Raw genomic sequence first — 11,652 nt, 5'->3', positions numbered from 1 at the left:
CAGTAACGTCATGGCTTAAAATATTTTCTGCATGTCATCCTGTCTTTATGTTCCGCTTTCTACAACACCCCCCTCTGCATATGCACCACCTAATAAAGTATGAATGAAGAAGGAAAGAATATGTGCATGTGAGGGATGCAAGAAGGCATAAAATGTATATGTCTCTGTCCTTTCTTCTTTCCTGCAGCTGTCCTTCTGCCCTTATAACCATCCATCCATCCTCAGTCTTAATGAGGCCTCTTGCTCAGCCGTCATCATTATGTGTGTGTGTCAGAGGAAAGGCTCGTGTGTGCACATGTGTATGTTTGAACTGTGTGTCCCAGTGGCATCCCTGTATTGTCTTCCACCCGCCTCCGCAGCAGGAGGAGACATATAAGCAGCATGACGGCCAGCATCCCTCCGCGTGTGTGTTTCTGCGTATGTGTCACACCGCCACCCCCACAGCAACCCAGCCCACCAGGGCTGATAGCTGGCTGATGACTCATCACCGCCCCACCTCCTCCTCTCCTCTCCCACTCCCTCGCCTTCCATCTCTTGTGTTCTCCCCCTACTCTATTTCGCAATGTCTCCTCTTCTCTGCCCTATTTCTTTCTGTCCCCCATCTTCCTATCCTTCCGTCTTTTCTTTCGGTCCATCCCTCACCCTGTCCTCTATCCTCCTTTGATCCTCTGCCTCTTTGCTTCAGTTCTTTCCATCTCTTCAGTTCTCTGCCACTCATGTGTTTTCCTCTCCTCCTTTTCCCTTTTCCTTAACCTCAACCATTTGTTCTCCTCCATTTACTCCCATCCCGTTTTGTCTTCTTTATAGCCTCTGGCTCTTAATTTCCTTTGTCTATAATTTCACCTCCCTCTAATTCTTCTCTTGAAAGTTTTTCTCCTTGTTTTCTCTTTACCACTCCTCACCTATTTCTTCCTCCCCCTATTTCATTTTTATTTCCTCTCCTTTTTCCTTTTTTTTACCATAAATCTAAAATGAGTAACACATTGCCAAGTCACTCAGTTGTCACAGAGTCTGTGTATTTATTCACTGAGGCTCCTGAAGGCTGAAATACTACCAATCTTCAGGGCAACGGGGCCCCTGACTGCGTCATGAGGGGATACAAAAAATACACACATGCTCATATGTGACACACGGATACACAAAGGTCACAATTTTAAGCATAGTTCCCCTTCAGCTTTCTGAAATCATTATGAACATTAAAGGTTGGACAGAGCACACTCATAAATGTGACCTTTTTATCCATGGAAACTCACAAGTGGGATATCTTTAGCACATAAATGTTTCATGTTTGGAGTCTCCTGGTTGCCTACATCATGTACGGTGTGGCTGTGACGTTATGGATTCCAGTTTGATCTATAATGTATTGCATGCCAGCATCCCCCTTCTCTCTCTCTCTCTCTCCCCCTCTCAGTTGCTTTCATCTTGCTGACTGCTGTGGCTGAAATGCAAGCAAAGCAAACCCTCTGCAACATTGCCTCTCTACTGTAAATGCAGTTTTCCCTTAATTGTTTCGTGCTTTTTTAAATTCTCTCACCACTAACAAGGCTCACTCAGTATCTTGATGTGTGGTTGCCCTCTTCTGGTTCCTATGGGACCCTACAACTGACAAACAAGAAGCTTGTCGGGTTGAATGCGGATTGAATGCCACATCACCACCGCTGTCATAGATAACGTCTGTTCAAAATGATTTCTGTCCATGGTAACAGTGCTATGTTTTCCAAGATTATAACTGTTAACATACCACCTCAATTACATATTTACTTGTTGACTTCTCAACTGGCCAATAATGTAACTGGAGTTCAGTGCAACACACTTTTAAGTGAGTCACTTCACCTGTTTTTAATTGATGTTGTGAGCGAATGCAAATCAAGCTCTGTGAATCGAGCCAATAAAACGTTTTGCATTTACTTCTATTTAATTTTAAGGATTGAAGAAAACACTTATGAGCCCCATGTGAAAAATAGGCTTTGTATGTACAAGTGTCTGTTTTGTAATGAAATGTGTGTGATGTAATCCAAAGTGAGTTAATGATTACATTTTCATTTTCTGTATTATTAGCTTACGGTAATTTAATTTAACTTAACCTGCAACAGGCATATATATTTTTGATACACACAGCCTTGTGTGAGCTGTAACTCAGGCAGGTTAGAAGTGAGTGGGATCATATCTAGTTAAAGGGCATTTGCATGAAAACAGAATAGTCTTCCCAGTCTTTTTCAGTGGTCACATGACGGCCGTACGGAAGTTTTTGCAATTTTGCTGCGTCAAGTTAGCTAGAACTAGCCAGAAAAACACCGGAAATGCACTATTTGTTGCATTCAAAATAAAACGTCACAACTATTAGACGTGAGTGCATGTATTTATTTTGAAAGGTGTATCCGGAATTGGAATATCTGCTTTATTTTGACTTAACACTGAATGCCTCTGAGTTGATGCTGATTTTCAGCCGTGAGAGAAAGAATGTTATCCGCTATTCGGCGTCGCAAGTTGTGGACGCCAACTTCACTTTCAGCACCGAGCGTCAGTGTGTCTCTGTGAGTCGGACACTTGCGAAGCATTGAAAAAGGTAAGGGAGCGAGAAAAATGTGAAGCTTTCTTTCAAGGTGAAACTTTCCGAAAACAGTTGATAGGAATACACAGTAATTTAACAGCAGAAACCGCCGCAAACACACCGGTGGTTCAGATAGAAAAAGCGTTGTCTAGGTTACGTTCACTGACCGTTAGCTTGACCGTTAGCTTGACCTGTCTCCGTGGAGTTAACAGTAACTGTTAGCTGTGACAGTTATAAATAATTTCACCATTGTCCCAAATAGAAAATGTCTTGTGTGAAACACCTAGGTTCAGTTCTGCTTTTAGTAACTTATGACACTAAAAAAAGAAGAGGAGGAAATAATTCTCGACTTGCAATTCTTGGTTTTAACTCTTTAAATGTTTGGTCGTTAATCTCAGCTCAGAAACAAACGGAGAGAAACTGTTTATCCTCAGCGGAATTCTTTGTTTTTAAGCTGATTGCATGCATGAATTGACCATTTAATCGAGATTTTTAACTGGACTTATAAATTGCCCCCGGCCTGTCGACAGAAAGCTTATCATATGCCCGTTTTGTCACATTATAATTTGTGAACTGAGCTGTCAATAAGCAGGTGGACATGTGACAGGTGGTCATCAAGGCCTAGTTATTGTCTTGTGTGTGTGTGTGTGTGTGTGTGTGTGTGTTTTTTTTTTACACTGTTTCTTATGTAGGCTCATCACACATTCAGTTTGTTCGGGAAGCTACTCTGAAAGTATCGTTTTACAAGCTACCAGTGACTTCACACTGGAAGAAGTTGAACTACAGCAAAGCTACCCTCAAGTTACTTGGAAAAAGTAGTCCAGACTACTTCATAAAAAATGTAAAAACATCTGCAGTGTAATACAAATTTATAACATTTAGGCTAACACAAAATGAAGAGAAATTATTGCAAAAATACCACTCAATTGAAAGTGAAAACTAAGTGCTAAGTATAGTGTAGGCTACCTCTCACTCAAACAATAACAGACAAAAAAGTGCAGAAATGTAAACTTGTAAAACTGCTTTTTAATGCAAATGTTTACTTAAAACTTGTTTATCTTGAACTGGCACCCTTTAGACCATTTCCCAACTTTATTATGACAATGGTCACCTGTCAGCTTAGCTGTCAAAGCAGAATCTATTGTATGACAGGGAGAGGGGAGTGTCGGTCAGAGTGGCCTAGCTCAAGTGAGAAGAGGCAGTGGTAAATAAAAATAAATCAATGTAATTCATTTCTTTTCTATTAGCCTCCAGTCACAATTGTTCCAGTTGCTAACTCCACCTCACAATGTCAAAAAAGTAACTACTAAAATGTCTATGCCAATTTGAATTTAGTTGAACGACTAGCAAGCTACTGCAAAATGTAATGAAACTACTAGTTTAATTACATGTAGTGAAACTACTCCTCATCACTGCATATTCATAATACAACAACCTACAGTAGTTTAGTCAAACCCACTTATTTCTGTTTTTTATATAGGACACCTGCATGGGCTTTTTTTTTTAGTTCATACATAGGCAATAAGGCGTGATCAGTAGTGAAACTGAATATGCTATCAGATAAGATAATTAAGATCAGTGGAAACTATGATAGTGTTTTTTTTCCTGTTTCTTTGCGATCGTTTCCTTTTCATTTCAAACATGCTTTCTGTGAAGTACAGTCGTAGACAAAGACTTTGCATGTGGGTAAAAAGCCTAAAAATAGAGTACATTCTGCATGATTGTCATGCTCAGTAGACCCTTAAAGTTGCGGAATACAAGATTTTGCAAACACCTCAGTTTTCTGGCACAGCAGCAGCACTTGAACCATGAACATGAAAATGATGTAGCCTAGCTGACTGTTCTGAGTAAGCAGTCTGGTTCCACATTTATATAAACTCTGCAGTATAATTGGTGTAACTCAATGGTTTTTATCATCGCTGTACACCGGAAAAGCTGGTCATAGGACTTGTAAATGTGTGCATAGCAAAGATCAAGCTCCCGGTTTGAAAAGATACCATTCATCATTTCAGAGCGCAACACATAAAAGCACTCACATTATGTTTTTCTGTGGGAACTAACGAAAATAGCATCATGGCCCTGCTGACCTTGTTTTGTCCAGTAGTGGAAAATGCTAAAGCGTAAGCCTTTGACTCTCTGTTTTTGGCTTTCAAATGCAAACTGAGAGACAAATAATATAGCTGTTGTTCATCAAGGCACAGATGTGAGTATCTCTTTCACCCCTATGATTTTTACATCTGACAGTGTAACAGACGAACTATGCGAAGTTGATTTAGATTGTATTTCAACTGAGGATGCAAGCTCGTCCTGAATTATTTACTGGTTATTGACATCAAATTGCAGCTGAAAGCTTTGTCTGTCCGTCTTTCTCTTGTGTCTACCACTTTTCTGTCCATTTTTCTCTGTCCTCCTCTCTGTCTGCCTCATACACTCACATGATTACTTGCCACTGAATCACTCCGTAATGAGGCGAGAGGAGGAGTATCTCACTGGTTCAGTAGACACATCGAGTAACATGACTTTAAATTTACGCAGGTTAAATGCGTCAGTCAGTTGAGCAAGAAGTGATGACTAGAGGTTTTGACTATAATGACGTTATGCTGAGGTTATAAATTCTGCTTAAAAACTTTTTTTTACAACAAAAGATGCGGGTGAAGAGTTTGTGCTTCTTGTGAACATGAGATTAGCTTGATGAAGGAAGTTATTTTAATTTACAAAGAAGCAAAATTGTTTCTGAAAGTGAAGTGGATGACCCATCCTTTCTGGCATTTAAATTACTCTATGTCACATTAAAGACTGTTATTATATAGAGACAGTTGTTAGTGCATGTACATTATCGTTGTAGCGAGACACTCTCTCAGTTGCCAGTTTATTAGGTACACCTTGCTAAAACTACTGCAGTCTAATACAGTAAATCCCAATAATCCTTTTGTTGAGACTGTTTTAGACATGTGTTAATTAAACCTAATCTTCATTTTGTAGTTTTAGTTGGCTGCTGCATGTATATCTTGTCAGAAAGTCAATCCTTTTGGAAAAGCAATAGACAAAATTGGACCATGAAAAGGATGAAGGGCCAAAACATGTATGCAAATCCTCCATCATTACCTTTGACACATATTACTGCTGTGAGACAGTTAAGGGTGATGGACAGTCCAAACCACTGTGTTGTAAGTTTGTAGTTCGCATAGTTTGTACTTACAGTAATAATCTGAGGTCAACCATGGAAGGGTCATGGAGCAAGAACCCATCCTCACTGAGGTCAAAACACCGTTTTTGATCGCGGGCCGGTGACTTTGTTACCATTAATGGACTTTGTTATGTGATATGTGCGTCCTAGGTTAGATATTGTAGTTTGTAGTTGGTTTCCACGGGAAACATAAAGACATCCTCTTGTGAAATGTTGAACCCTGAAGAGTTAGAGGCATGTGTTTCTAACTAACACACGTTCACTAGAAGACATTGTTCAGATGCATTTCTTTACTGGCAGGACTGAGTCACTATTCAGTTCTAACTGAAAGTGGTCTGACAGCAGCAGTGTGTCTAGTGGTGGGTATATGAGTCATGGTCAGTGTGTGTATGTGTGTATTCAGCAGTCCTTGATTGATATCTGAGGGTCTGAGGAAAATCAGTCTGTGGTGATTACACAACTGCACGTCCCAAGGGAGCACATTTACTGAAGTGAAGTAAGTGAAAAGTTACGGCATATGCAGCAGTGATATCAAACAGATTTTTTTCAGTAAAAAAACATTGATAAACCCACTGTACACTACCCAAGAACTGTGAGTGAATATTAGTGAATATATAACTTACTGTATATTCATCAGGTGGCCAGACACATGATTCCAAAATGAATGCTAATGCTTACTGATTCGGGATTTATTTAAACCCAGTGCTGATTCTTGACAGGTGCCCTTGGTTTTTATTTTTTATTTATCTTTAGCATTTTAGCTTTTTTTTGAGACAGTAAAGCTAGACAGGAAACATGAGGACAGAGAGAGAGAGGGGGATGATTAGTGACAGAGGTCCCTGGCTGGAATTCACTTATTGATTAATGTATATGCTGATATGTCTGTGATAGTGAACATCTACCCATTTGGTGGCCCGGCCAATTTATAGTACCACTGTAGCTCTAGTAAATAGGTAATTTGCCAACACCATAGCCATAACAATTTAGGAAAAATGTTATGACCCAAAAGTGTAGCTTGCTGTATATTTTGATTGTATTGATTGTATTGTTGCCTGTATTCAGGGTTGCAACTAACAATTATTTTCATTATTGATTAATCTGCCAATTAATTTCTTGATTTAGTTGATTAATTCTTTAGTCTATGAAATGTTAAAAATAATGAATAAACATGGCATTCGCAATTTCTCAGAGCTGATGTCTTCAATTTGCTTGTTTCGTCTGACTAACAGTCTAAAATGTTATTCAAATTACTGTCATATAAAGAAAAAACAGCAAATCGTTTGAGACATTTGAGAAGCTGTAATTATCAAACGTTTGCAAAATAGTTGCAGATTAAGCTTTTGATGATTGACTAATTGTTGCAGCTCTACCTATATTATGGTTTTATGAAAAGTATCAATAGACAGTGGTTACAGTTAGAGTGGTTAGAGTCAGAGTTTCATTCATGTGTTAATCACATGTGTTAAGCTGTGATACTTCATAATAATACAAAATAGAATACAACAAGTTGTGGTCGGCAATCATGCGCTAATGTCCACTCTGCATAATGTTATGCAACTGTACAGGAACTACAGCATTAACCGCTATTTACAGCTAAATCATCATTGCTCATTTGTACTCTAGATGTACTTTCATACACAAACAACTGAGATAAAGCAATGTGTAACAACATTCAAATGGTAAATAGATACATAGAATTCATCCACTGGCAAAACATTGTATTGCCATAGAGCAGACGTGTTCCTGAGTTAAAATGAGGACACTAAATATTGCCAAATTGATTGTTTGATTTGCATCTTGACAAGTAAAGATGCAAAATGTTTCACGGCTACACAACAATCCTCTAACTCTTCTATACTATTCTTATTATCTAAAGAAATATTTTGTTGTTAAGTTTTGTTGAAGTAGAAAAAAGATGTAGCTCATCAATCCTCTAAGAAGCAAAGAGGACATTTCTTTCTTTGTCTTGTATGAAGGTATTTTTGTTGAAGTCAGAATGGAGGTTTCAAGTCGTCCACATTCCTAGTCTGTTAGTAAATCATCATGATGGCATTTAATCAGAAAACACTTCCTTCTCCTTTACCCCTGTGACACATAGTTGAAAGGAAATTCTAGCTTGCTTTGGACCATTTCCTGAACAAATAGAGGGACTGTGAACAGAAGTTTGTCATATAGTCTGTTCTGTACTCCAGTGTATCAATAAGTATGGCATAGCTTATAATTAACATAAACCAGCAAAGTAGATATTATCACATCATTATCACCATTCAGCAGCAGCTTTTGTAAATTAAAAAAGTGTTAAGCATTAATTAGACTAAATTATCCAGAATATCAGCATGAAATATTAGACTGCGTTCCTTTTCATGAGATGCCAGACATGTGGAGTACATTTCACATCTGCCATGATGAGAGAAAATCTCTTCAGCCTTTGTCAAATGTCTCAATAGAGATAAGTAGTTTTGTAATTTACAACATAAATACCAGTGTGTGCAGTCACCATGTTGGTCAGTATGAAGCTGTGATGACATGAGGAAAGACATTGGTGTATTGCATTTCACTGTTGTATGTGCAATTTAACCAAAGTCCACATTTTCTTAATTCTTAAAGTCATACTGCAATATCTCTACACAACATACTGCTTCTCTGGTATCTAAGGAGTCAGTATTTGTTTAGGTAGATGTCCGTGTAGATCTAAATATTATATTAATATTCATGACTAAAACACCCGATTGTGATTGGCTGATGATAATGATTAGTTTTGCATACCCAACACCTAAAACAAAACATGATATGGTTAATAGTCACTCTCTTTACTGCTAATCAGTATGTGTTTAGTGACAGTTAAATGTGCATCCTGTCTGATACAAATGTCTCAGGCTTTTCTCGGAATGCATGGATGTGGCCTTCGAGTGTACTGCTGAGTTTGTGATTTCATCAAATTAATATGACAAAAAAATCCAAGCTATGGCAAGAATCTATTGGCACTTTTTCTTTTATTCATTGACTTAAATACCATTTTTAGTATTGGCAAATTAAATGGAGGCATCAGAGCGAGGGGGTTGTGCATAGACAAAGTTCATTTAGGCTCATATCTTGATAAGGGCTTATCCTATTTCATACTATGAGTCTGTTTTTAATACTGCACACATTATACTGAAGCTATATTACCATACACACCTGCAGCTAGCCATTAAGCAATATCTGGAATCAGGTGATGGAGTATGCACAAGGAGAACTGAAGCCCCCTGCAATACAATTACGATGAAGTTCACAGTCATGACTCTTCGTTATGGCAGCTGGCCGAGTAAAGAATATGTGTGACGGACGAGAAATGAGGCTAAGACTAAGTTCTGGTTTATTCCTTATCCAGACAAGTTCAGATGTGGTCACAAACACTGAGGCTATTGTGGCTTGTTTAAACCACATACACTATAGCTTTATCGCTTTTTGTATGCTTGTGGTGTTTGTATGGAGAGCAAGAGGGGAGGGCGGACATGTTTTTGGTGTTGATAATGCGCTAAGTTGTTACTGATGTTTTATTGTGTTAATGAGACAATGTGTGGAGGATCAAGTTTGTTAGTTTGTTAGTTTTTTCCTTTTTATATCTCACTGCTTTGTCATAGCATTCAGGTAACTAAATACTATACTGTACTTCTAAACAGAGAACACTGACATTAAGCAGAATTGAACCTAACATTAGCGAAAACAGAAAGAAAACGTAACATCCTGGCTATTTGTGTTCATGTTAAATTAAAAGGGGATATGAGACCTGAAACACTATTCCTGAGTCACCCCCCATCACCGATACACACACACAATATTATTAGGTGATTACTTGTTTCAGAGTGTGTGACCAGACTCAACATTGAGCCCCCACCATGTGTTTCCTTCCTTCTTGTGCGTGAGTGTGTGTGTGTGTGTACTTGCCCAGGCAACAGAATGCTCCATTGTGAAGGCAGCACAGAGACCCTGTTATTGGAAGCTTTCTGAGTGGGAGGGAGGGAGCGCAGAGAAGAAGGACGGAGGGAGGGAGAGATGAACAGAGTGCGAGAGAACGGAGAGATAGATGAATTGAAATTTGCAGAGAGCAAAAATACGGGTTGGAAAGTGTAGAAAATGAAATAAAAGCCTAGGGAAATGGAAGTCAGCAGTTGATGAACACTGACTGTACAGAATTTACGAAGCACCTGCTGCTTTCTGAAAACTCTCTATGTTGATTTCAGCAGTTTAAAGGAACATGTTGACATTTTTTAAAATATGCTTGTTTGCTGTGTTGCGGACAGTCAGATGATAAGATCAAGATCAATTTAATCCCCAGTACAGAGGTCGTGTTTAGCCTAGCTCAGCATGGTGACAGGAAGTGGGTCATTGCCATCAAGTAAAAAAAAGTCCCTACAACAAGTGTTGTTATAAGTTTTATCTTGATAGGTAGCAAACATATCACCAATACATTTTCCATTCTCAATCTACTGGGTTGGGTTCATAGTTAGGACAGGTGCAATGTTAAACTGGCCATATATGCAGAAATCCTAATTCGGGGGTCAGATCAACTGAAGGACATGGGGCATAAAAGTGGGTTCTTTGGAAGACCTCAAGGCCAGACTGGACCTGTATTTTTTGCTGAATTTTCAATCTCACAGAGATTGAAAATAAAGGTGTGTGGTTATTTTGGTCATAAAGTTTGAAATATTTTTGTGTAAATAGCACTGGAAAATACTGGTACACTTATGCCTTGTTATACACATGATGGATGACTGACAAACAGTGTCACAAGTTAAGGATAAATACTGCACATTCTGTTTCCCTGTAATGCCCCATGATTAACACATTCAGGTCACTAACAAGAACAAATTTTCAGTTTTTATACACCTAGCAGTGGCTTTCTTATTTTCCTATTTCATGCCTTGTGACTTCAAATATATGGAAAACATGATCATGTCATCAAGAGATATTCACCATCTTTACGATTTAGTATTAATCCCTGCCTTTAACCAGATTGTCTATTTTACTCCAAACAAACAAAAAATATGCCCCCAGAATAATTTGAATGGTAATCAAGTAAACATTCTTCACAAAGGGGCTTAAAATAAACAAGATTCAGTGTGTAAGTAAGCTGGGGTTTTCCTTGAAGGTGTATTGTTTCACTTTTGATGATGCTAGAGTAGAAGTCTGTTGTATACTGTGCTGCTGTAACTGTGGAAGAAATGTCTTAGTGTGCAGACACTTAAAAACAATTTAAAAACAATAATCACATGCTCATATGTACATTGAAAGAGAAGCTGTAATCATTCCACCATGTTCATCACCTACACTGGGCTGTTTTGAACAACTTTTCTTTTTACCCTGCCTGAACTCATGTATCTCATTGGTTTTCCTCTTGTCTTCAGAATAGGAAGTCCTGTGCGTGGGTTTACATCTGTATCTCCTCCGTCGCACCTTTCATTAACATGGTATCTCTTTTTGACTGTTCTGCTGATTGCACACAGTTGTAGCTGCTCAGTGTTAAGCCCACTGACCTTAGTTTGTCGGGTTCTCTACAGGATTGCCTGTCAGGATGTCAAAATCAAGCTCAATGTTCTGTTTTTATCACCTAAAAGCATCTTGTAAGATAAGATATGCTTTAAAGTATTGAGACAAAATTCAATCAGACTTCAATTTCAAGACTCAATTTAACTCACCCTCTATAGTAGCATTTAGCACATTTTGGTGTCCTTCACATACACAAACCACACAAGGCTGATTTTAAGTGCTGAAGAGCGAAATTCTGTGTAAATGGGTGGGTGTTCGCACTGAGCAAACCTCAGCAGCCACATATTTCTCTGTTCTCCATTTCGCTGTTTTGCGTCTTCAGGTTAGGCTAACCCATTGTTGCTAACTTTGGAGCTAATCCCCCTTCACTTTTCCAGCAGTTGAG

General features: G+C 38.6%; 1 protein-coding gene across 2 annotated transcripts in view; it reads left to right on the top strand.

Annotated features, from left to right (window-relative positions):
• The first annotated feature begins 2,414 nt into the window (after nucleotides 1-2,414).
• LOC137185956 (arf-GAP with Rho-GAP domain, ANK repeat and PH domain-containing protein 1-like) overlaps nucleotides 2,415-11,652 on the top strand; it is a 53,404-nt gene continuing 44,166 nt past the window's right edge. For both annotated transcript variants that reach the window (XM_067594522.1, XM_067594520.1), the window contains exon 1: nucleotides 2,415-2,566. The gene's annotated coding sequence lies outside the window, so the exon portion shown is untranslated. The remainder of the gene's footprint in view (nucleotides 2,567-11,652) is intronic.

The sequence above is a fragment of the Thunnus thynnus genome, chromosome 7 (assembly GCF_963924715.1).
Source record: "Thunnus thynnus chromosome 7, fThuThy2.1, whole genome shotgun sequence".
Classification (NCBI taxonomy): domain Eukaryota; kingdom Metazoa; phylum Chordata; class Actinopteri; order Scombriformes; family Scombridae; genus Thunnus; species Thunnus thynnus.
Note: the sequence above shows the minus strand (reverse complement) of the source record. Positions and strands in the feature narration are given on the sequence as shown.